The sequence below is a fragment of the Mytilus californianus genome, unplaced genomic scaffold, assembly GCF_021869535.1.
Source record: "Mytilus californianus isolate M0D057914Y unplaced genomic scaffold, xbMytCali1.0.p SCAF_2, whole genome shotgun sequence".
Taxonomy (NCBI): domain Eukaryota; kingdom Metazoa; phylum Mollusca; class Bivalvia; order Mytilida; family Mytilidae; genus Mytilus; species Mytilus californianus.
The window spans coordinates 62,214,502-62,242,081 of record NW_026262668.1 but is presented as its reverse complement, the minus strand read 5'-3'; the positions used below and the strand labels follow the sequence as shown (position 1 = coordinate 62,242,081).

The 27,580-nt window shown below is 33.0% G+C and overlaps 1 protein-coding gene across 1 annotated transcript in view; it reads left to right on the top strand.

The window, feature by feature from the left end:
* Nucleotides 1-27,580, top strand: part of LOC127730179 (sodium-dependent glucose transporter 1B-like) — a 168,572-nt gene that overhangs the window by 99,101 nt on the left and 41,891 nt on the right. The gene's annotated exons all lie outside the window — the stretch shown is intronic.

Genomic DNA, 27,580 nt, shown 5'->3' with positions numbered 1-27,580 from the left:
CATAAAAAGCTACTGTCCAAATTTCGTAAAATTCCTGGAAGTTTTGACAATGTTTTTAATGTTTTAAAACAAACTTTAACCACAGACTGAACCTAAATGTTGATGATGCGGATGGAATCTAGAATCGCTTAGACTCGTTTCGCAACATGAATGACGCATGCTCGACAAAAATGGAAACCGCATATTGTACCTCAACATATAATAAATTGCTTTTAACAATAGGATACGAAGTGGAATTCACAGTAGATTCAGACTATAACTGACAATAAACAAATACATAACATACCATTTGATTAAAAGTAAATTTTGTCACTTTTATCTCCAATTACAAGCCATTAAAGAAAGAAGTACAAGGTGTACGTGCTTTTCACCAGTTCTTTAAATTTATTTAGATTAAATTATTTTTATCTTCTAAATTCATGTGTACGCCCGGGCGTTTTGACGTAAACGTAGCTACGCGCCTGTTCGTTAGTGCAGTTTTTAAGAGTTCCCTTTCATAACTAATCTACAATGATTTTTTTTGTTTGTTAATCCTTTAAGTGCTAACTGTATGTTTTAATAGTCATTCGATAACCTCGTTTCTATTATGAAATTGTAACCTAGCAAAATTCTTGATTTAAATATGTTTTCTGAAGTTCTTACTTCAGTGATAGTCAGACAGTCGAACTGACAACGTTTGCATAATTTGTAAAATTACATGTATTCCATCCTGAAATCATTGAATGGTTAGCTACTGCATAGGACTCGTGTCTATTTCTACCAGTGGAGTTAAAGCGAGTGTTTTCTCAGGCAAGTGACTAGGGCTAAGTCAATGTCTATCGTTGGCATCGCCAATTTTTGCAACCAGTTGTGTTGCATCTCGTTATCATGGTCATTCCAGTAGCCAGTCGTCGGGTTACAAAATTGGCACATCAAACTCGATCATAGAGACAAATTGAAGTATGGCGTTAAATGTTGAATCAAAATTTATCCGTAGACTCATGGGTAGTAACGTCGTCATATCGATGAGCGTTTAGTACAGTGATTTTGTCATAGTTTGGTTAAGTTAGACATGATTGTGTTAAGTGTTTTAAATGACAAACAATGACACAATATAAACATTCGGATTTTTTGCTAAAGAAACTTCTGAACATAAATTCAAGCTGGTAAGTATCTTTGCCTATAGCTAAAATGTTAGTACATTAAAATTTGTATCATATAGTTAATAATTTGACACATAATAATGCTTGCGTATGTCAAAATTTAAAAGTTGCTTATTCGTTTTTCAGGCATAAAAAAGGTGGTTTGTTTACTGTCTGTTACATTACATATTTCGTTTTAATATAAAACTTCCGTCCGAAAAATAGCTACATTTGCACACAAATTAAGATAACTGAAAATACGATGTCATGGTTTGTTTCAGTAGTGTCATTGTTAAATTCATGTTCGACATGGTTCAGTTCTGTGATTGTTGTCGTGTATGATGGAAGAGTAACGATCAAAATAAACAGACATTATACAACTATTGAAATACTGTTAAAAAATATTTTCGCCGATACCTTTTTTTTCTCGCGTTTAACCCATTCTATACTATTTTGAGGCAATGTATTGTCGCCATTTTTTAATGTTTTTATTTTGTTCCCATACGAGTAGATCTAAGCTTCACATATTTACGTTGATCTTCTACTCGCTTGAGAAAATAAGTCGTCTACAATAAATTTAAGATATTATCATTATAGTTATCATTATAGAACACGCATGTATAAAGAAACCACGACGATAATATATTAATGCATTTCAAAGGCAATTTTCTGTAAAAGTCATTTAATTTGGAATACAAAAGGACCTAAGAAAGCACTTAGTGATATATAATAAGTTGATGCAGTATGATTACCAATAAGATAACTGTCCACCCGAGACCAAATCAGCTATAGGTCGCCGTACGGCCTTCAACAATAAACAAAACCCATACCTATTAGAGAGCTATGATAGGCTCCGAAAAATTAAATGGAAAGCAATTCAAATGAGAAAACCATCGGCCTGATTTATGTTCGAAACAATAAGCGAAAAGCAAATTGATTTACAGTAAAAACAACAGCCACTGTATTACAGACTCTGTACTTGGGACAAGCACATACAGAATATGTCGGGGTTAAACATGTTTGCGGGCTCCCAACCCTCTCCTCGCCTTAACTTGGACAGTGGTGTTACAGCACAACAAAGAAGAACAAACCATAAAAATCAGTTGAAAAGGACTTGACTCATCATATCGATACAAATCATAATAATCAAGTAACATAAACACCAACGACACAAAGAACCGATCTGAGAGTACTCGCATTTACTGGGAGCTAGTTACAAGCCAATAACAACTAATAAAAAAATCATGACTCCAAGATAAAATGTTACTTTTTATTAATTTCTGAATGGAATTCTGTTGCCAATATTCATCTTCATTCATTTTATTCTCTGCTTTTAAAAACGATGGTGTCTTGTCTTGTCGGGTCAAAACTAATGTCGTACACAGTTTAAAGGTACTTGTACCAAACAAAATAACACGTGTATCTTTGAATTAAAATTATTTTTTTTCAAACACATTTACTAATTTACAATTTCTCATACTAAATACTAGATCGACAGAGCTGTTTCTGATATTATTGAAACTTTATTGCATAAAAGAAAATAGCTTAAACGGGCTAAGTGATACTACACAATACATTTATACAATATGACAAAACATAATCATTTTAATTCATTTGTAATAACAATTGATAAAAATGAACATTTTATCGACCTAATTCTAATTCTAAATTGTGATTTTTCATATATTTAAATTCAGAACTTTGTTGGTAGTTTTCATAGTAATTTCATTTATAGTTTATTAAAAAAATAATTTTTAACTGTTGTCCATGTTAATATTTTGTCTCGTGGAGGGTTGAAGACTGTATGGTGCCCTCTTGATATCGTTTGGTTAGTTTTGTAGTTGGGTTGCTGTATCATGGGCGTACAACCCCCCACATCTCCTTTTATTCATCATACACATAATATGGTTCAAACTGAAAACAACAGCAGCCGGTTGTACGAACGTGGCATTAGCCTAATGGGTCATTAAGTCTTCATTAAGCCTTTATGATGCATTAGGCTAATGAAGACTTAATGACTCATTAGACTAATGACACGTTCGTACAACCGGCTGCAGATGTGTAGTTTGCTAGAAAAATGACTAGCTGCAACGTTTTGCAACTTTAGTTAGACGTCTTTAACCATTTGAATGGTGACGCCGCTCACGATATCCCCGGCAGAGTCCATCATGGAAATACGGAGAAAAGATTCTATGTAAAACAGAAGATACGCTTTCTGTTTTTGTAATTTATTTGATCGAATTCCAGTTAAAAAGAGCAGTGGCTACATTAATTCTATCTTAGGAAACACACGAAAAGTAGAAATGTATAATGTACGGTTTCCCGATTACGCCAACAAATTTGGTTAAAAGGGCTTTTTTTCTTCTTAGTCAATTGGTAAATTGTGTAACTTCGTTTTTTCACAAGCGCCTTCAAACAAACTATCAATATTAAGGTGAAACACAAACGTATTAATTTGGATCTAAACCATGACAAATTTGATCAAAATCATGACAAAATTCTAGACACTTGACTGAACCATGTCAATCGCTTAACCAAACCATATCATTTTCAATATTTTGGTTATCCTGCGTTAATTTCTTAAAAAACAACAATTTCAATGTAGACCGTTTGACTTACAATATAGATTCAAACATCTTTATTGCTTTTTATTTGCTCATTTGAAAAGAACTGAGGTAATCGTTCTGGGAAGTAACCTAACTAAACCATGACCAACTTAACCAAACTATGACAAAATCACTGTACTAAACGCTCCTCGATATGACGACGTTACTAACCGTGAGACTGTAAGAAAAAACATCATGAATCAAATTTGTAAGTTTCAATTAATGGAATTGAATGCTAGTATCTTATCGTCGATCTATATACTGATCATACCAGAATGCTAGTAACTTATCGTCAATCTATATACTGATCATACCAGAATGCTAGTAACTTATCGTCGATCTATATACTGATCATACCAGAATACTAGTAAAACCATTACTGTCACTAAATGGTGTCACATCTGAAGAATTTTCTTTTCATATTGCTGCATTCGTCTTAAGGCTGTGAATTGAACATTTTTCTTTGTCAGCTATTTAATAAATGTATTAATTGTACGATGACACTTTATACATTATTAAGTGTCATCGCACAATTTATACATTTAGGTTCTTGACGGTGGTAAATGATATTGCTCTTGTATCTATATAGTTTGTCTGTTTGGAACAAAAATCGACGTATTTGGGAAATAATTCAGGGCAACGAAATGTTCAGTTTTGGTTTTTGATGGATATTAACATAAACCTGGAGTTATAGGGACTCTTGGTGACGTAAACAGACATTTAAAAAACGTTTGCCATTTAGAAAAAAAAACAAATGTCGAAGTAACTTGCTAACAAATTGAATATTGATATAGTTTGTCCAAAGGAAGAACTTCATTACATGGTGTTATTGGTTATGTACATTCAGCTCCTTACCCGAGTTATCTTTTACTCTTTACAAAACAGATGTAGGACCACCATTTGTATACGGTGTGAAACTACCCTGACTTATATAACATTATTAACATTATCAAGTTTCAAACATTGTGTTTTAAATTTAAGTCCGTTCAGACGGCCCTACTATGTGAAACCTCAAAGGGGTGAATACAATACCTTCGATCGGATGGCCTTAAGTTTCTGGTCAATCCCCTTGATCCAATTTAATAAAAAGGTGTACAAATGTTCCAGTGGTATCTGCATATGGAGTATCAAGTTTAATTGAGGTCTGAAGCTGGCATGTCAGTAACTGCTAGTAGTCCTTTGTTCATTTATGTATCATTGTCATTTTGCTTAGTTTCTTTTGTTACCTATTCTGACATCGGACTCGGACATCTTTTAAACTGAGTTTGACTGTGCGTATTGCTTTGTTTTGTTATTGTGTTTTTTTATTCTACATTGGCTAGAGGTATAGGGGGGGGGGTTGTGATCTCACAAAGCATGTTTAACCCCGCCGCATTTTTGCGCCTGTACCAAGTAAGGAGCCTCTGGCCTTTGTTAGTCTAGTATGTTTTTTAATTTTAGTTCATTTATATGTTTTGGAGTTTAGTGTGACGTCCATTTTCACTGAACTAGCACACATTTTATTTAGGGGCCAGCTGAGGACCACCTACGGGTGCGGGATTTTCTCGCTGCATTGAAGACCCATTGGTGGCCTTCGGCTGTTGACTGCTCTTTGGTCTGGTTGTCTCTTTGACATATTCCCCATTTCCATTCTCAATTTTATCTTCGAATATAAATACAATATGCCAGGGTTTGCGTTTCCCATGATGATTTCCTTGATAGAGGATTACTTCTTACAAGGAAGCAATTCAACCAAACGGTTCTAATGGAAAAGTTGAAGTCATTCCATCGAAGGTTTTGCGGATGCAATTATGATTTGGTTGGCCGTAATGGGATATATGTGTAATCGTTAATATGCTCCATTTGTTGTAAAACACTCTCGTTCTCTTATCTTCGGTTTTCACATCTCTGGAGCGATGTTTGGAACTATCTTCACTCTATATTATGGAATAAATGTCAGACTATTTATCTCTCTTTATTTTTCTCTGTTCGTTTTCCTTGGTAAAAAAAATATAGGTGAGTTGGTTTACTCCCTAATTAGAAGCTACGCCGCTGTACTAGTCTAGTACATTAACTTACAGTTTTTGGAGCAAGCAGTGGCGTAGCTAGACAAATGTTGAAGTTGAAGCCAAAATCGGCAGGGGGTCTGGGGGTCGCTCAAGGCCCCCAGTGGGTCCAGGGCAAAGCCCTGGTAGGGGGCCATGGGGCGAAGCCCCCGGAAGCTCCTGGATTTTAGGGTTTTAGACCCACAAATATTAACTGAAAATATTGAATCAAAAGCATTTTTGTTTGATACAAGTCAGATAATTTTGTGAAAAAATATATATTGTTCCTCAAAGAAACTGTAAAAACCAGGAGATTCCAGGGGGATAAAAAAAATTATATTTACTAAGACCAGTGTCTCGCCTACTTTAAGAATCTAATAAATGTGTTAAGAACTTTAACTGCAGACTGTATGTTATGTTAACTGGAAGAAAAACTAAGTCCATATATAAGTAATATACGGAAATTTTTAAAACAGGAAATATATTTTTTTTAAATTTCCTTCTAGATACTAGCTTTTGATCATAATCAAGCTTCTGTCCAAGTTTAAGAAAGTTATTGAAATTTTAAAAACTTTAACCACAGAGTGAATGTAATGTTAACTGGCAGAAAAACAAAGTCCATTTAGAAGTAAAATACGAAAAATAAGGATTTTTTTTTACAAAATTTACTTATGGATACTATCTATGATCATAAACAAGCTTCTGTCCAAGTTTGGTAGAAATTCAGGGTTGTTTAAGAAAGTTATTAGAATTTCAAAAACTTTAACCACACAGTGAATATTTCTGGGCGCCGCCGCCGACGACGACGTCGGAATGTAAAGATCACTATGTCTCGCGTTTGTGACAAAAGTTGCAGGCTCGACAAAAACCACACCATTAAAAATTGTTTGGCGATGAGATGTAAACAATATATTCATGTTAATATAGTAGGTACCGAGGTTAGGGCAGGATGGCGCCTTCAAATTAGTTTAGCCCCGCCACATTCGGTATGTGCCTGTCCTAAGTCAGGAGCATGTAATTCAGTGTAATGGTTGCCGTTTGTTGCTGTATCATATTTGTTTTTCTTTCATTATTTTGTACATAAATCAGGCCGTTAGTTTTCTCGTTTGAATTGTTTGGGTGGATATGAATTATTAAAAGAGTCAGAGTCAATCTCTCTCACTAACAAAAAAGCAAGCCTACTGTCAATTACTTTATCAATGGACGTCTCCTTGTACGCGTGAAGGATACATCTATAGCCCCGAAAGTCGTTCGGTTGTCGTCGTATAACGCAGATATGTTTTAACCCGGCACATGACACTGAAACTGCGTTGATTCAGCGGTGGAATTGGTCACAGGCATTGTCAATTCTGCGTTGCATTGTAAATAGCATAAGACCCTGCAGACACAATATTCGTCTGCTATAAAAAGTTGGGAAATAAAGCGCTGGTGATGGGAACGAACGCCGGGAGTCTGAGAAGTGATATCTATGGCACGCCTGAACCACTTTTATTAATTAATCTTAGATTATCTCAGATAAACTAGGATTATCTCAGATAATCCCGGTTTATCTCAGATAAACTAAGATTATCTCAGCTTAATTCAAATTCGAGAAAATCATAGTTTATCTCAGAAAATACAGAAAATTCATCTGGAGAAAATCCCGGTTTATCTCAAAATATTAAGAAAATCTAGGTTTTTCTGATCGATTTTCAGATAATCCTAATTTATCTCCAGATAATTAATTTTCTCAATTTCAGATAATGAATTATCTCATTTCTCGAGAAAATCTAGGTTTATCTCGGATTCTAAATATACAAAAGAACAATGTAACGAGTGTTTTAATTGGACGACAATCCGGCGTTTAACGTTTTACTTTCTCTTTGAAACCATGATGGTGACGAATTCACTTCCTATTATTGGGTGAACGGGGATGTGCCAAAATATGGGTCATAATTTTGCGAGATTTTATATAAAAATTAGCGTCCTTTTTCAGAGGAGGGGCGACATTCAGCATACGGCACGCAATTTTTACTTATATTATTGATCGATCGCTGTGTTATTGTGTCATTTATCACTACTCGTGGTGTGAACATCACCGTTATTGACACCTGGACAAGGAAATTTGTTGAATCAATTATAAAAACAAGTAATATACAGAAGGGCTGATATATACAATATACCGGCATATACTTTGTACATACATAATAAACAAATTTGGTAGCTATTTCTTTTACACAAACTGACTGTTTATTACCGACGGCTAATTTCGACATCGATAATCATTGAATTCTCATATTTTAATTCATTCAGTCGGTTTTAATTTTTTAATCGTGACAAAGTTTTGTAAACTATTTAATTTAAACTATTGCATTATTTCGTCATTTGTCAGTAAACAAAATAGATAGCACTAGAAAGAAGGCAACTAAGTAATCCAATACACATAATGCACGATTCAATTATGGAAAAAACAATTATTTCATCATGGTTATTCATTAGACATAATTTTCATTTTGTTTTCAAAATAATTAAATACATAAGAGTTTATATGCCACGAACCTTAAAGCGCCAGTTATTAATTGTAGGATATAAACAATAAATGTACATTGTCTGAATACAAAATGTGTGTGTACTCGCTAACACGGGTGTCATTCGGTTTATCGAGAGAAATGATCGTGAAAGAATATCTAACGGAGGTCAAGTATTGCGAGACGATCGTGAAAGCTCTGGTACCGGATCGTGAAAGAAATTTAATCGAGAAGAGATATGAAAAGTCATTAAATAATCTAATTTAAATAATTACACGGACAAATTTACAACAAAATAATACTGTCTGTCAAAATGGTTGAACATTATGATCAGTATGTGAGAAAATCCAGTTCTAAAAGTACATAGTTTTTACAAAACAACAAAAGGCATATTGCTCCTCGACATTTCAGTGACATCAAAAATGTAAACAAATATGATTTTTTCACAAATTCCAATAAAATAAACTATTTTTCTTCGAAAAAGGGCTTTCTATTTGAATGCATCAAATGGATCTCATAGTTATTTTGTATAAACATAATCTGAAACTTGGTAAAAAAAGAAATATTCACACAAAATTGATATTTCGGATCGTGAAAGATCACGTACCGGTTTTTGAAGATCGTGAAAAGGATCGTGAAAGATCTAATGCTACGAAAACGTTCATATTATTCTTCAATTATATGATAATTAATATTTGTTATTGGTATTAAAAAAAACTAGATTGGCATGACTGACCCGGGTCTCTTTTGCTGGTGAATAGGGCTATAATCGTGCAATGCCATTGGATCTAATATCTTATAATACCACACAGACTTGGTATATTGTATCAATACCAGTCCATTTGTCCGTCCTTCATAAGTATTGTTTTTTTATACATTAAGATGTTTTATTTTGTATTTATAACTTTGAATTCTCATTTTTATGCCCATTATATTTATAAAGCTTACATACCTGTATGCTATAGGGCCACGGTATTTGGTGTATGGTGTACATGTCTGTCTGCATGTTTCATATATGACGTCAATTGTATTTGATATATTGAATGATAGTAAGATGTCTGTGTCTGACTGTCGGTCAGGGTTTATATACTTTCGACCTCATGTTCCGAATTAATTGGCCAAACATAACTTTTACATTTGTCAGTTTCTAAGGTACTGTAAGCATCGGAACACCTATATTTGGTGTACGGGATTTTTGTAGAGATCTGTATGTCATGGTTCATCTGACCTTGACCTTTTTTTATGAATCATTGACAATTTTAAGAGTATGTGACACTTCTAGTAAAATCCTTAATATTACAGAAGTTCAACAAATATACTATCATAAGTAAAGCAGACGAGACATTTCAGCATTTGCGCTCTGGTATTCTTTATTCTGTAATATATAGTTATCTCATTGGAAATCAATCCACATCTGCTACGTTGTATACAAAGATAAATATAACAAACAAAATGTTGGTTATCGTTCAATCTCAAATATTTCATGAAAGATGCTGTTTTTGCTATAAGTTTTTGGTTGATGGTTAACTTTTTGGTTTAAACGTTGCATACCAATATTATTGGCTAAATAATGGCGGTCTGCCTGATTTGTGCTAGTCCGATTCTCAGAGCTGAATTTTTCACACTGATTTAGACACGTTTTAAGTTAAATTTTTTTAACTTTAGAGGTAAAGTGTTGAATTTAAAATACAAATGATAGCTTTCATGTTCGTTCTTATCAAAAAAGTTACAGGCTTCAACCAGTTGCAGGTATATCAAATGGTAAAAGAAATATTGATTTCTGATTATTAAGTCTGGTCACGCATTATCTTTCACGATCAAAATAATGCGTTGCCTGATCTATCACGATCAAGTTTGATGAAAAAATCAACAAAATTCAAGGTTTTCATAAACAAATGAACGATTTTAAGGGAAGAGCATACTTTTATTTTACTGTACTTTCGGACACAACAAAGATTAAATTTCAAATATATCATGATATATTGAAATATGACCATTATAGGTAAAAAAAACGTGTTTTTTTAATTAATCCCATAGACATGCATTGTGCCTTTTGTGTTTTTTCATAAAGTACTGCATATTTTCTTTATCTTATTGCACAGTAATGTTGAGGAAGTTGAATCATTTTGACAGACACATATTTTTTTGTTCGGATTTGTTCCGCATTTTGAAAATTCAGCGATTTTTTCACACATTCTGAAGTAGAATTTACATTTAATTACATTCACGATCCGGTACCAGAGCTTTCACGATCGTCTCGCAATACTTGACCACCGTAAGATATTCTTTCACTATCATTTCTCTCGATAAACCGAATGACACCCGTGGCTAAGAAACAGGAGAAAACCTCTTCGTTCTGTTTCTAAATCTTGAACCAAAACGTTTTATTCTTACAGGTAAATGTAATTAGAGGTGACAAGATTGTCAAAGCTTTACCTGTTATAGTGCTAATATATAACAACTGCCCCCAATAAATGTTCACATAACAGGAAAAAAGTAATAAAAGTTTGTTTAAGACTGTTCAAAACAATATTTTAATTCATGCACGAAAAAGAAATTTTGAAAGATTTAAATTCTTATGGTTTCTGTTCAATCTTTTTCTCTAATATTTTATTCTAATAATATCTTTTGACTCGAAAACTAGCATATTTTAACACAAGACATAAAAGCACAATCCAGTGATAAAAAAACTGTCTCTTTGATTATAATTAAGGAAGAACTTATCTTTTTAGACAGTCAGTTGGATTTTTGTCGAGCCTGCGACTTTTGTCGCAGCAAGCTCGACATAGGGGGGCGTTAGCTTACTTCTTAAAAGCTTAATATTTTAGAGGGTGGAAGACTTGGATGCTTCAAACTTTGTATATAGATGCCTCATGTTACGAAGTTTCTGTCTGTCACATGTCCATTGTCCTTTACCTCATTTTTATGGTTCAGTGACTACTTGAAAAAAAAGTTAAGATTTTTTGTAATGATAATTTGTCTCTTATTATGAGTAACATGATAACTATGTTTTGTATTTGCGTACCTTGCAAGGTCCTCATGTCCGTCAGACAGTTTTCACTTGACCTCGACCTCATTTCATGGATCAGTGAACAAGGTTAAGTTTTGGTGGTCAAGTCTATATCTCAGATACTATAAGCAATAGGTCAAGTATATTCGGTATATGGAAGGACTGTAAGGTGTACATGTCCAACTGGTAGGTGTCATGTGACCTTGGCCTCATTTTCATGGTTCAGTGGTTATAGATAAGTTTTTGTGTTTTGGTCTGTTTTTCTTATACTGTATGCAATATGTCTACTATATTTGGTGTATGGAATGATTGTAAGGTGTACATGTCTAGCTTGCAGGTGCCATCTAACCTTGGCCTCATTTTCATGGTTCAGTTGTCAAAATTAAGTTTCTGAGTTTTGGTCTTTTTTTCTCATACTTTATCTTTATTCTCAATAAACTATATACATAGGTATAGAGAAGACATTTATGTACAATATTTACAATAAGACAGAACAAACAGAACTATTGCTCAGACAATACATGAAGTACATTTTAGCCAGGAGCACATATACCTGTGTTGATAATCTTTATAAATTTACAAAGTTTAATCAGTTCTGATTTGTGTTTTGAAGACATAATCTGCTTGTATTTAACAGTATTTGCATTTTTAAAATAATAATGTGACATACAATGTCTCCTGTTTTCCTCAAAGTATTTGCATTCTAATATGTAATGAAATTCATCACCAATGTTATTTTTATTACATAGAAGACACAATCTTTTATTTCTAACTATATTATTCCATCTACCCTGTTCAATAGGGAGCTTGTGATTTGTGGTCCTAAATCTACAAAAATCAATAGACAGTTTGTTCCCAAGAATTTCAAAATAATCTTCTTTTCCAAAAAAATCTTTAAAAAGTTTATAATTAAGTGCTTTTGGTGAGTTTTCAAGCAAAGAATGCCAGACTTGTACAAACTGATCTTTAAGTCTGAGCTTGATGAATGAAACTAACCATTTACAATTCATAAAAGATTGCGTTTCCCACACATTGGGGATACCACATTCATTTAAAATAGCCTTTACTCTGTTTAACCATGAAAAATGCACATTGTCATTAATAGACATGTGATAACACAATTCATATAAAGTATATGATAGTTTTGTCTCTTTACCAGAATTTAATTTCCTCCAAAATGAGATCAATCTAGTTTGTATGTCCAAGTCTATAGGATATCTTCCAAGCTCCCCATAAATCATGTAAGAGGGTGTTGATGTTTTCAGACCTAATAATAATTTACAAAATTTTAGTTGTACCCTTTCAATTATCTCATTATTTCCAATACCCCATAATTCACAACTGTACAGTAATATTGATTTCACCATTTTATCAAATAAGTCCAACTGACTACATATAGAAAGATTATGTAGACGACCTAGTCTTAACACTTCGTAAAAAGCCTTAGTAGCCTTTTCTACATTAAATTGCTTCGTTTTATTAAAATTACCTGTTCTTGTTAGAATTATGCCCAAATAGTTAAATTCATCAACGATATCCAGTTTTTTTTCATTAAAGAAAAATTGAAAATTACAAGATGGTCGTCTCCTTGAAAAAACCACGACCTTTGTTTTATCAACATTTACTTTTAGCCTCCATACATCTGTGTATTAGTAATCTAGAAAACAATCTAATAGTTTTTGGAGTTCAGTTGCGGATTCGGCCATCAACACAGTATCATCAGCATACAGAATAATAAAAAGTTTTAAAAATATGTCAAGTTTTTCTTCAAGCTCTGTTGAGACTGATTTTAGGCCCTCTATATTACAGGTTTGGAAAAATGAATCAAGATCATTCAAAAATAGAGAAAAAAGAAAAGGCGATAAATTTTCGCCTTGTCTAACCCCGTTATTACATTGGAAAAAATCAGACACGGAATTGTTATATGAAATACATACATGACTTAGTACCTTGATACATATTTACAATAACATTATACATACAAAAGCATTGCGTCTCGCCAAATCGTGTCAAACGCTTTTTCAAAGTCGACGAATGCACAAAATAATGTTTTCTTTTTTAATTTTACTAATACTATATGCAATAAGTCTGTTTTTTAGAATTTATCAGCAATAGGTCAACTATATTTAGTGTATTGAATGATAGTATTTAAAACATGACATTTTTAAAATTTCGGTGTAAAATAATACAGTCTTTAAAAACATATAAACTTTATCAAATACAATAATATTTATTTAATAAACATTTACACAAGCGACGACCAAAGACATCGTTCATAGTTTGTTGATGTAAAAAAGGGAGAAATAGAAACCATTTTGTCAAATTTTTTATTAGAAGGTTTAAAGTTCAGAGAGTTTTTCATAAATATATTCTTCACGGCCATATATTTCACGGAATGATGATATACTTTTATTACAATTACATATCGAGGTTATCTAAACAGGTATATTATCTGTTTCATCAAAAAGCCCAACGAAACATATACCCAAAATACAGCTGTGCAGCCCTTTTTTTATTGCACCTTTTTCTTTATTGCACTTTTTTTTTTTTCTTTTTTTTTTTTTTTTTTATTGCACCATGTGCACTTTTTGTTCCTCACAGCAAATTAAGATTCATAAAGTAAGAACATTTCTGTAGATTCTTTGTTTTTGTCCAAAATAAAATTTGATAAAGCAAAGCATATATTGACATTTCTGAAATACAGATTTAAAAAAATACTATTTCCTTCCAAAACAGTGATTATAAGGTCCTTTGTGCTCTTATAAACTCCTTTGTGGTCCTTTCTACTACATTGTGTTTTTTTGTGCTCAAAGTAGGTCCTTTGTGGTGTTTACGAGACAAAAAAAAAACATGCTGTCATAGTGTATTGGAATGTCGAAAAATAAGTCTCAGAAAAAAATCACGGTGTGGGATTCTTTCATGAATTTGGTTTATAATTTTTAAATGTATAAATGATTTGGTCCATTTTAGAGGTCAATGCCTAACTCTAGCTCTACCTCTATTATCATGGCCGACAGCCGGTAATAGTTCAGGTGGTCGTTGTGACAAACCAGACACCTTCTATCTTAATGCTTCAAAACGTTTGCTGGTCTAGTGCTATGGGTAATTTTAGATACCATGCATACCTCTACTTCTGGTAAACATAACCCACACGGGAAATCAATAGGACATTCATCGAGTACCATATATGACTATAGGACATTCAACAAGTACCTGCTATAGCTTTGGGACATTCACCAAGGAACTGCTATAAGTATGGGACATTCAACAAGCTCCTAGTACAACAATAGGAATTCAACACGTACCTGTTATATACTACTATATAGAACATTCAACAAGTACCTACTTTACAAATAGGATATTCAACAAGTACCTGCTTTAGATATATGACATTCAACATGTATTTGCCATCACTATAAGACATTCAACAAGTTCCTACTATAACTATTACTACTCTGTATATCTATCACCACTCTGTATATCTATCACTACTCTGTATATCTATCACCACTCTGTATATCTATTTCCACTATATCTATCTCTCGTTTGTATATCTATCAGTACTCTGTATATATATCGCCACTCTGTTAATCTACCACCACTCTGTATATCTATCACCACTCTGTATATCTATCACCACTTTGTATATCTATCCTCACTTTGTATATATACCACCACTCTGTATATCTGTCCCCACTCTGTATATCTATCACCACTCTGCATATCTATCTTCACTCTGTATATCTATCACCACTTTGTATATCTATCACCACTCTGTATATCTACCACCACTCTGTATATCTATCAACACTCTGTATATCTACTACCACTCTGTATATCTATCACCATTCTGTATATCTATCACCACTTCGTTTATATATTACCATTCTGTATATCTATCACCACTTTGTATATCTATCACCATTCTGTACATCTATCACCACTCTGTATATCTACCACCACTCTGCATTTCTATCTCCACTCTGTATATCTATCACCACTTTGTATATCTATCACCATTCTGTATATCTACCATCCCTCTTTATATCTACCACCACTCTGTATATCTACCTCCACTCTGCATATCTCTCACCACGTTATATATCTCCACTCTGTATATCTATCACCACTCTGTATATCTATCACTATTCTGTATATCTATCACCCCTATGTATATCTACCACCACTCTGCATATCTATCACAACTTTATATATCTATCACCACTTTGTTTATCTATCACCACTGTATATCTACCACCACTCTGTATATCTACCACTACTCTGCATATCTATCACCACTCTGTATATCTATCACTACTCTGTATATATATATCACCGCTCTGTATATCTTTCAACACTCTGTATATCTACCACCACTCTGTATATCTACCACCACTCTGCATATCTATCACCAATTTATATATCTATCACCATTTTGTATATCTATCACCACTCTGTATATCTACCACCACTCTGTATATCTACCCCCACTCTGTATTTCTATCACCACTCTGTATATCTATCACCACTCTGCATATCTATCACAACTCTGTATATCTATCCCCATCCTGTATATCTACCACCACCCTGTATATATATCACCACTCTGTATATCTATCACCATTCTTTATATCTATCACCACTTCGTTTATATATCACCATTTTGTATATCTATCACCACTTTGTATAGATATCACCACTCTGTATATCTACCACCTTTCTGCACATCTATCTCCACTATGTTTATCTATCACCACTCTGTATATCTATCACCACTCTGTATATCTACCACCCCTCTTTATATCTATCAACACTCTGTATATCTACTACCACTCTGTATATCTATCACCGTTCTGTATATCCATCACCACTTCGTTTATATATCACCATTATGTACATCTACCACCACTCTGTATGATCTATCAAATTTTACTGACTTTGAACATGTTGAACTAGGTTATAAAATGCTAGTACTATCAGATCGTTCTTTTGTGTCCTATTTATTGGTATATTTTTTTTTGTCTGTATTGTGTTGATCTGGTCACCATTTCACAAAGCCTTCTTAACTTACGATCATCGTATCATTTTACGATCCGTTTACGTGTGGTTCTACGTTCCCGTTACGTGTGTTTCACAAAGGCATCGTAAAGGACTACTAAGTTGATCGCAAGTTACGCACTGTGTATCATCGTAAGTGTATCGTAAAACGGAACTCTAGCTGTAAACAGGAGGTGTGAATCGTAGTTTATTTACATCGGAATATGGCACACTCTTCTTTCACAGATCGATGAGTCGAGCATGCCGATGAGAGCGGACGTGAAAATGTTTGCAGAGAGAATCCTTCAACATCATTGAAATTGTTTTGCCAAATTGGTTTCATGGATAAATATTGTTATCCTTACATCTTATATTTTATGTTTTGGATTATATTTTTTTGTTGAGGAAAGTTTCTGCAGATATTTTCAGGTTTGTTTGAGACATGTGGTCAGATGGAATCCATTAGTAGTTTCCATGTGGGAAACTATCAGACCAATCTATTTGATGTCTGAGGGTTTTAGCTGTTGTTCCCCTAATGGATCGGTAGTTTCTTTCCGAGATGCTTTATTGTAGGATTTTCGGCTTTCCTCTACCAGGAATACAGTTGGGCATTTAGCGGTATCGGTTTGGAATCCAAGTATGTCCTTTCCAATTTCTTGTTCGTTGCCTTGACATTTGTGCGGCATCCGGGGTGACCTTATCCTTTATTTTGTATATAATTGTTTTTATATTTTGAATTTTTATATTTGTGAGGACGAGCGAATCAGGCGAGTGGGTGTGTTCGTATGTTTTTCATTTGTAGACGAAACACAAGCCTTGTATCTTTGATAGGTTACTTCCTTTGATATTCAATAATACTTTTTTTCTTTGTATTGGAAATTTGAAATAATAGGAGAGTGGCGAGACGTGTTTATATCTGATCAAAGAATTAAACGAATTTTTTAACAATTATTTGATAATGTCTAAAGTTATTATAGTACTGCAATTTTAGAGGAGATATGATTGATTGATTGCTGTTTTCTGAACTACAGTGGCAAATATTTCATGCAGATTTATGAGCAAAAGAAGAATTTTCAAACAAGAAATAAGAAGTTGCATGCGTTGTCGTTGAAAAAGAATTAAAAGAAAGTCCAATAAAAATAAACAAAACAAGTGTATATAATGTGCAAATCCTGAAATACCATTTTCACTGTATCCGTTATGAATTTCTAATGTAAAATGATAAATAGAATCATGTGCAAAACAGTGTAGCCGAGACCATTGATTGGCGCGCTAAAATACCCCATTGACTGGGTCAGATTAGGTGAACGTTCGTCTGTAACGCCCACAACTCACGACGTATTTATTATAAACATTTAAACTGTGGGGTTACCAAAGGGTCTCAGTATATATACGAACTACAGTGCACAGTATATTATATACATATTTTATTTGCGATCATAAAATGTACGAAGTCGTCCATTACTATGTAAATTGGGTCGATTAAAAAAAAGCTGAATATGTTTCTGTTGCCAAGGGTTTTTTCACAAGTATAGTAGTTAGCAGAAAAGATCATCAAACTATACATTTTATACTGAACTGCGGCCAAGCTTAGCGAAAGGTCGTGCAACATAATCAGTCAAACAAACTTTATTAGATTAACTCGTTAAGGAACGATCGTTTTCATTGGTCAATTCAAACCTTCGACCTCACACCTGCGAAAATAGAACACGCGTACTATAAAGCTGAATGGACTGATCAGTATTCACGTAGCCGGTCAAGGTCGTTAAAAACTTCCATCGTCGTATTCACGTACATGATTGTGTTCTTGATTATCCCATGGCAATTCTAGCTTTTATTCATGTGCATGTAAAATTTTAAACTTTAATCTTAACAGTCACGTCGAAATATTTAATTCAACTGTCTCCTTTCAATTGGTTCTGGATTAAGGGAGCTACCATTTTATTTTGATTTGGGGTGGGGGACTTGGATGAAACATTTTGTCCTGCATTTTTTTTAGTTGTTATCTCTGTCCTGTCTTTCTATTTTTCAGTCTGTTAGGTCCTGACTATATTTATTAGTTTATCCTGATTTTTTTACATAAATCGTCATCCTGCCTTTTTTTTTGTCAAGTTGCTCGCCCTGCCTTATCTTTTATTCAATGGACTTGATGAATTAACGTTGTACTTGAAATGAAACCGTACTTAACTACAAAAATAACCAAATTACATACTAAAGATATTGCTCGATTTTTATAGTAAATGGGTTTGTGTTATAAACTGTCATGTTCATTATTCATATTCTTTCATAAGTTTTAGGATAGTGTGATTTTTTTTCTGATTTAGTTTACTTGATTTTGAAAAGAAAATCCCGAAATTCTAAGTAAATTCAGAACATGTAACCACCCATGCTTTGTTTAGAGAAAAAATGGAGATGGCAAACCACGGCACAGTGGAAGGAAATGTACTTTATAAACTCCAGCGATATACTTTCTTAATTTATAATTAACTGTTTTGCTATCCTCGGTTGAAAATTATATATGGTAAATATTTAAATAGTTGCATAGAAAACAATCAGTTATAAACAGTGTGGTTATTCACTAAATGTATTGATAAAAGGTGACTCCATTTTTGTACATGATACTTTAACAGTAGTCATCCTTAATTTCTTAATATTTCGTTTATAAATTTATCATACATGTATGATTTTGTATTTCATTTTAATACGCACGCATACCACACGTTACTTTGGCGGATAGTTCAACAATGTTATGCAAATGAAAGCTCTATTCTTACGGTATGAAATTAAAGGATAAATTTTCAACCAATTAAAATCGAAAACAGTACATTTATATAGTTCCTTATAAACTACGACATTTCTAACAAGTATTTATTTATTTTTTAGTTCCACACATGCAAAGTAAAATCTTCGCCGATGAAACATTTCAAACCTTTTTACACCAACATGCCTTCACTGAATTCATTTGAATTTCGTGGTGACCATGATAGTACATTGCATAATACATCTATATTCACGTGCACACATGATACGATCTTTCGGGGACAATTTGCTCGTTTATGACACGTCATTTCTGAATGACCAAACGCTTAGCTACTTTATTTTCGTTTTATAGCATGAAAACAATAAAAGAGGAATGTGCAACCCATCATAAAGTTGAAATAGATCAGTATTATGAGATCCTTATTATAAGTAACTACGACATTGCCAGGATAATAACCTAGCGTCAATATGAAAGAAATTAAAGTGGTTCATACATTCATCCGTATAAAAGCGGCACATGTATTTTATTTTATCCTTATATTTTTCATAGTGCGGTACAAGTGCTGCATGCATAAAGAATATTACTTAACACAAATTATTAGTATAATATTTCGACCCCACTATTTGAAATTCACAAAATACTTATTTAATTATTTCGACCAAAAATTATTGTTTTTTACGTTCGTAGTAATGTAGTACATTCCATTGTCGGTCACCTGTGTCAATTCACGTGCACACTACAATTGTTGTTGTATTTAAATCTTTCGGCCAATGAAATGAGACGTTACAAGTTGTTTGTTTGTGATACGCCAGAATGTTATCAATGAATTATCAATCGCTAAACTTGACTGCATTTCAGTGTACCTATTCAAAAACGTAAATGCAAATTTCACAAGGCTTGATGCAATAGCCTTTTTACTGTCTAATAACTTGCAAGTACGAAAAAGACAGGAAAGAAGTATATTTTGTCTATATGTTTTGTGTTTGCACACTTTTTAAAGTTGATCATGCATTCGTTCTAAAATAAAATTTTGACCATATAAAAGTTAAAAGATGACATAATTGGACAACCGCAATTGTTAAATCGCTTTGACGTCCGAAAAAAAAATAATAATCAACACATCCATTGTAACTTTTAAAGCCAGTTAAATCCTTGTTTGCTGAAAGAACGTCTGATATCATAAAAATTCATTATCAAAACATAACAAAAACACAAGTAAGAACGTTTAAGTATTCAATATAAATCAAAACACAAAGGTTATTCCTGATTAGTTTTTCGAATTATTTTATTTAAAGTTTGTTTGACTGATTATGTTGCACGACCTTTCGCTAAGCTTGGCCGCAGTTCAGTATAAAATGTATAGTTTGATGATCTTTTCTGCTAACTACTATACTTGTGAAAAAACCCTTGGCAACAGAAACATATTCAGCTTTTTTTTTAATCGACCCAATTTACATAGTAATGGACGACTTCGTACATTTTATGATCGCAAATAAAATATGTATATAATATACTGTGCACTGTAGTTCGTATATATATACTGAGACCCTTTGGTGACCCCACAGTTTAAATGTCTATAATAAATACGTCGTGAGTTGTGGGCGTTACAGACGAACGTTCACCTAATCTGACCCAGTCAAAGGGATATTTTAGAGCGCCAATCAATGGTCTCGGCTACACTGTTTTGCACATGATTCTAAGCAGACGACAAATTCATGATTTTTGAATAGAATAAGAAATAAGATATAATGTGTACCGTTTTTATAAATTCATGATATAGGTATGAGATGCGGACGGGTTTTCATCGCGCCTACAGCCATCCAGGTGTAAAATTGGTACACAAATAGATAAATATTAAGAATAGTTCACGAACAGAGCGTGCAAGAGATTTAAAAGCAGCAGTTAAGTTTCATTTGCAGAAAAATGTACCTTTTAACATAATTATTAATGTTGTATAACTCAAAACAGGTTTTGTTATTCAGCTTGTTGATATTGAATTAAATTCCACTATGCTGTTTTCGTTATGCGATTCATGTTTACTGTCGAATAATGATACTAGACTTTAATTTTCACTGTAGGGCGATTCATTTCTATTGTACATGCGATGCATTTTCACGGAAGGAAATTAATTAATTTTCATCATATAACGTCTTAATTCAGCCGACTCTCTAACAAAATTTATGAAGTCAGAAGGATTGATTATATGTGACCCGCCACGACATTTCCAGGCTTATGGAGGTAGAACAACATTGTGTGAAAAACGCTGTTAACTATATGTGACTAGCCACTTCCAGGCTAATGAGGGTACATTGTCTAAACTTTGCTTTTTGTATATTTATCTAGAACATTCTGAAGCAAAAAAAAACTCTGTCATGTTATTATGACCTATTTTTTGTAATAACAATGAAACGAGTCATTTCGAATACCGACATGATAATGAGACTGTTCGATGACGAATTTTTCATTATCGAAGACACTAATTTATGAAATACAAAATTATTGTATTCTATTGGCGCTTAGTAATCTTCAACAGCGTATTTGAATAAAAATTTCAAACGAATTAAATTTACAACATTACAAACAGTTCTTAGTTCTATTTTAGAAAATGTAATTTAAACTTGTTAAAATGAAGTTAGTATAAAATTTGTCAAAGAAAGCTTTTAGAATTCCTTTTTTTTTAATTTGTCTTTTAACTTAGATTTATGATGCATGTCTCTATACATAGTATGCGACGCGTAGCAGTTTATAAGTAGTTGTTCTCATGTATGCATTTGATACAGTGCATTTATTATGGATATATTTTAGACTCCATTTATGAAAATCTATAGATCAGAGAATTTTGATTTTTTGTATCAATTTAAAATGTAGATTCAAATATTTATATGTCGTTGATACAGACAAAAAGATCTTATCATGTCAAAATCATGATACAACAGGAAATTTTCATATGCACGGTCTGAACACAAGAATTTACAGAATAAGCATATTTCTTACTGAATAGAGAAAAATGGCCAAAAGAATTACAGAATACAGAAATGTAAAAACCACCCACCCCCTTTCCCCCCCCCCTAATCCAGACCCTCATATATCATTGTGACGGATAGTTTTGTTTGTTCTATTTAACTGTTTTTATTTTCGAAAAGAATATTTGTACAAGGTGTTGTTAATAAATGTAACGGACAATATATACCATGCCCTCTCAGCCGACGTCATAATTTCATTTTTAATGAAAGAAAGTATTTAAAAGCTTCTCTCCCTGTGCAATATGATTTATTAAACTCATTAGGCAGAGCAATTTTTATGACTACTTGCATAATTGTTTAATCGTATTAAATTCTGTATGAAATTTATATTAATAATAAAAGTTTCAGATCTTTAATATTGAAAACGGGTTAAAATTATTTACTTGCATTAATATTGATATAAAAACATCCAGTTCGTTTTTTTTTGTGTTTTTTTATAGATCTAAGAAAAAAAGCATCTCTGTTACACTAAAACAATTGACTAATTAAAATTGTCACATGGTGTCTTCTTATGTCGTCTGAATTACAATGTAAGTTATTGATCTGTAATTTATATATTCGCCATCCGTAATTATTATCTAAAATGTTTATTTGGCATGCCATACTCGAATGAAGTGCGGACGTGAAAGAAAGCACTCTTCACAAAAACGTGAACGGAGATTACATTTCGGTGATTTTGTCATTTATAAAACATAATACGCGAATCTGAAGATCTGTATTAAAATTGAATGTTGACACCGATATCGATCTGTTGGATGTAGAATTTATTTTCAAAATAGGTGTTTGTTTAGGATATACCATTTCCACGGAGATTACATGCTTAATAAATCTCTGCAGTTTTCAACTTGTTTAGTTTTCAAGACTGACATGATTTGGAATAAATGACGATTTAACAAAACTATTTATGGTAACCTTATAAACAAAATTATGTATGGTAACCTTATAATCAAATTTAACTCATATCACACTCTATGTTGTGCTAAATATTTAGACTTGCTTGGTCTTCTATCCGTTAACGGGAATTACAGGTTTACGAAGAAAACATTATATAATGACGGCCGGTACGATCACTATCGTTGTGCAATATGTACTAAACTTTATAAAAATTAAAAATATAGATAATAAAGAAATATAAAAATCTCAGATATAACAAGCTACGGGTATATAACTCGAAATCGTTAGTTTTGCTTTGTTACGGTGGGACAAATGGGGGGGAAGGGGGGTGGGGGGGGGGGGGTAGGAGGTGTCATGGAATCCCGAGGTCCCGAATTTAAAAAAAATTAAATCCCGACATCCCGAAATTCGGAAAAAGAATTCCCGGATCCCGAAAGGATCAATCCCGAAATCCCGAGCTTAAAACACCCGATCCCGGAGTCCCGGTAAAGGTCCTACCCCCCCCCCCCCCCCCACCTACAAATCAGCGTCATAAAATGGGCGCGTTACCGGAGAACCAGTGAGTAGCGCAAAGCTAAAAAAACCTGCGTTTCAGGAGTAAGTGCATGGGACCTATTTGTATCATGTTTTATATCTGGTTCTATTGCCAATGTTATTTCATTGATACTGTGTCTATCCAGTCTGTATCTGGATATAATATCCATTTCATTTTCAAAATGATCAAACGAAGAAAGTGTGGTTCTAATATTGAAGATTCTTCTTCGTCTTCTAACATTTGCGGCATCTTGATCGAGAATAAAGCCATCTTAGATATGGTTTAATTCATATTCGCGGAAAAACTACGATCGAGATACGACTGAGTATAGCTGTAGTAAGTTACGCCAGGATTTACGTATTATTTACGCTCATCTTAACTTACGACGGCTTTGTGAAACGGCTGTAAAACCTACGATTTATTTACGATGAACGTACGATGACACGTAGACTTACGAAGGCTTTGTGAAACGGTACCCTGGACCTTTTTCAACAATTTTTTACTTTAAGTTCTGACTTCGGTCTTATCCCATGTGTACAGTTTCAGTTTAAGGTATGGTTTGACACTAGACCTTTTTTTAGCCCCTTCCAAATATGCATGTGCCTTCCTCCGTCATGACATATTACATGTCATTGAGTCTTTGTTCCTGTATTTCATTTTGTTTTTGTTGTAAATATAAATCAGTCTGTATGTTTGCATATTTGCTTTTTTTTTACACTCGTCGTTTTGGAAATTAAAAAGAAGATGTGGTATGATTGCCAATGAGACAACTCTCCACAAGAGACCAAATGACACAGAAATTGACAACAATAGGAGAAGACGTTACTAAGTTGAAAAACTTGTGTCTAATCCATTTGTCATTTTTGAACAATAAAATATGTTTAAACTAACAACTATAGGTCACCGTACGGCCTTCGAAGCTAGAATACAGTGTTGCTATTTACTGAAGTTACTCTTAGACAAGTAGCTCTGTACTGTTTTCTTGATGTTGGAGGTCCATAATATTTTTTTGAAGGTGTTGTCCATGTACCATTTTGTAGATCGTACTTCTTGGGCATATGTTTTATAGCGACACGCAACTAGAACTTTGGCTATTTTTCAGTTTAAGTTGTCGTCAGCTAGCAATTTATCTATGCTTTTTTCGGGCTGATTACAGATGTTGTTCAATAGTCCAAGTACTCGGATATGTAGTTGGGCTTCTACTGGTAGTATTCCGTTTAGGATGTTGATAGTAACATCTGCTACATAAGTTGGTAATGAGAGTATAAGCTTATTAGTAGCTTTTTCTGGAAGTTTTCGATTAATTCTGGTGAACTTGTTTTTGGTAGTTTTAGCTCTTATCCATAGAGAAGTACTGGAGATACGTAACACGAATGACCGAATGACACTTGGAATGACCGTATGATACATTAAAATTTAATCTTAGTTTAAACAGTATTTATTAATGAAAAATTTTACAAGAATAAAGTATTAAAATATTACATGAAGTTTTAATCTTAGCACATATATGTGAATTTTAAACATTGATTTATAAATAATAGTACATTAAAAGTGTATGTTATAACTAAAACATGATTTATTTAAGCAGGCAAGTTCATAAAATGTTAATATAATTTCGTGGATACATCTGTTCCTGATTGCATATATACGATCGCTCAATGTGTTCAAGTTGGACTACCAAAGTGGGGCCCTCATTTGTAAAATATATTATAACTCACTGACACTCCATGAATTGAAATGTATTTCATTTAACAGTCAAAAAAAATTATTTTAAGTAATAATTTTGCGGAACGTTTTAAAACCGCTCAGGGCCTCCTGAGTGCACTCAGGACATTTTAGTGGGCGTTGAGGGTATGCGTCCGATAAATTGTTTTTTTTTTTTATCTTAATATTTTTGTTTGAATAAAATTAATTGAATATTTTCAGAAGTTATTGAAGTGTTTATTAACACGCGCCGTTATTTGGAATATGTCATGCATGACCGATGATCATATTCGATACCAATTATCATGTTGATTAGGTCTATACAAATACTTAATTAGGTCGTCTGATCTTTAGTAATTAGTGAAGGTAATCAACACATACTAGTTAACCAAGCAAGAATGGTTTTCTTAGAACAAAAATAAAGATAAAAGTTGCAAAAAATGTTAAATAAACGTTTCGTTTTGTTTGTAATAATATTAAAGCCATTTGAGAATTTTAAGAAATCCATTCAGTTTATTTAATTTGAAAACGTTAACAAATATAGATCTAATTCATTGCAAAGTGTGGCGTCCTTCAGGGATCAAAACCCCGTTTAAACAGCGTTTGTTTAAAGGTTAATTATGCATTGGCCACGTGTCGTTAAAAAACAAACTGATTAACAATAATAGAGTTGTAAGGTAATAAATATTTCAGGTATTGGGCATTTGTCATTATCATGATTAGATTATCTAATTGACAACAAACACTTTATACAACTTACCAAGTAAGTACTAAAATGTAACACTTTGCAATAAATGGATGATAAATTCCTTCATAATATTTTACTCTTTTAATAGGGAAAATCAAGGAAAGAAAAACGGCGCGTGATATTATTTTTGTAAAGATTATAACTTTCTAAAAGGAAACTCATTAGAACTTCGAAATGGTGTATTTCAACTTTGCTTAACTTATTTCAACATTTTAGTTATTTGTCCTAGTTAATTGTGCGGATGCCAGATTTATGTAACATATTTCACTATCTTCATAAAGACAAATACGGATATAACATTCAAATTCTCTTAAAAAAACCTCTCAAGACAAACTTCTAAATTCTAGATCCCTCTGATCTTCATTATTATCGATACACTTGTCATACATGTACATCCTGAATAAATCAATTGTTATTTTTATCAAATTTGGAAATTTAAAACTTCTAAAACGTTTCCCGTAAGAGCGATATCTTTCATTCTTCTCTATCTGTATAGATGCACCATTGTATCTATATCTTATCCCTTATGACCATGAAATTTTCCTCTAATGTGTCGTGGCTTTCTATTGGCTACTTTTTTTTCAGTTAATCGATTTTCTCAAAATTCTCAGATAATCCCGGATTATCTCAGAATTTTCAGATAATCCCGGATTTTCTCCAGTTAATTATTTATCTAATTTTGTGAGGAATATAATGAACTATCTCAAATATGCATTAAGCTGAGAAAATCCCGGTTTATCTTAAAATTCTGAGATAAACCGGGATTATCTGAAAAAAATCGAGATAATCCCGGTTTATCTGAGCTTAATGTAAAATAGTGAGATAATCCTAGTTTATCTGAGATAATCCTAGTTTATCTGAGATAATCTAGGATTATCTATAAAAGTGGTTCAGGCGTGCCATAGATATCGGTTTTTACAACTTTTTGTTTATTTAACCGCACAGTGCCCATTTATTTTCCCTTCACTTTCTCTCAGTGCCCATTTATTTTCCCTTCACTTTCCCTCCCTCTCTCTCATACCTCTAGCTCGTTTTTATTTGTTATTTTTTTTTTATGATTTTTTTTTTTAACAAAACGATGTTGAAGCCTTGGCTTCCGAGCTTCCGCCTAGCTACGCCACTGGCAAGGTCTGCTTACCTTACTGGAGCACCTGAGATCACCGTTCGTGTTGCTCAGTCTTTGGTTTTCTTTGTTATGTTTAACTTTGTATACTGTTGACTTTTGAACGTTTTTCTTTTTTGCCATGGCATTGTCAGTTTTTTTTTTTTCGACTTTGAATTTGAATGTCCTTCTGGTACCTTTCGCCTCTCTTTTTCGTGTGATATATTGGAAGGTAAAAAAGAACATATTTACCATTGAAAAATAGCGATTCACTGGTAATAATAAAGATAAACCAATAAACAAAATACACAACCACAAAGTTAAAATCCATAATCAGCAAAAACATCTTTTGAACCAAATGGTACGCCATACATTGTATACACTGCATAGTTACGCTATTTCTGTTTCTAGAGGTGACAGCAGTACGCTTCCATATTTTATTTTTACTATCAATAAGTTATTATTTATACATAATCTATAAATAAATAAATTATTGATTTACAGCGCG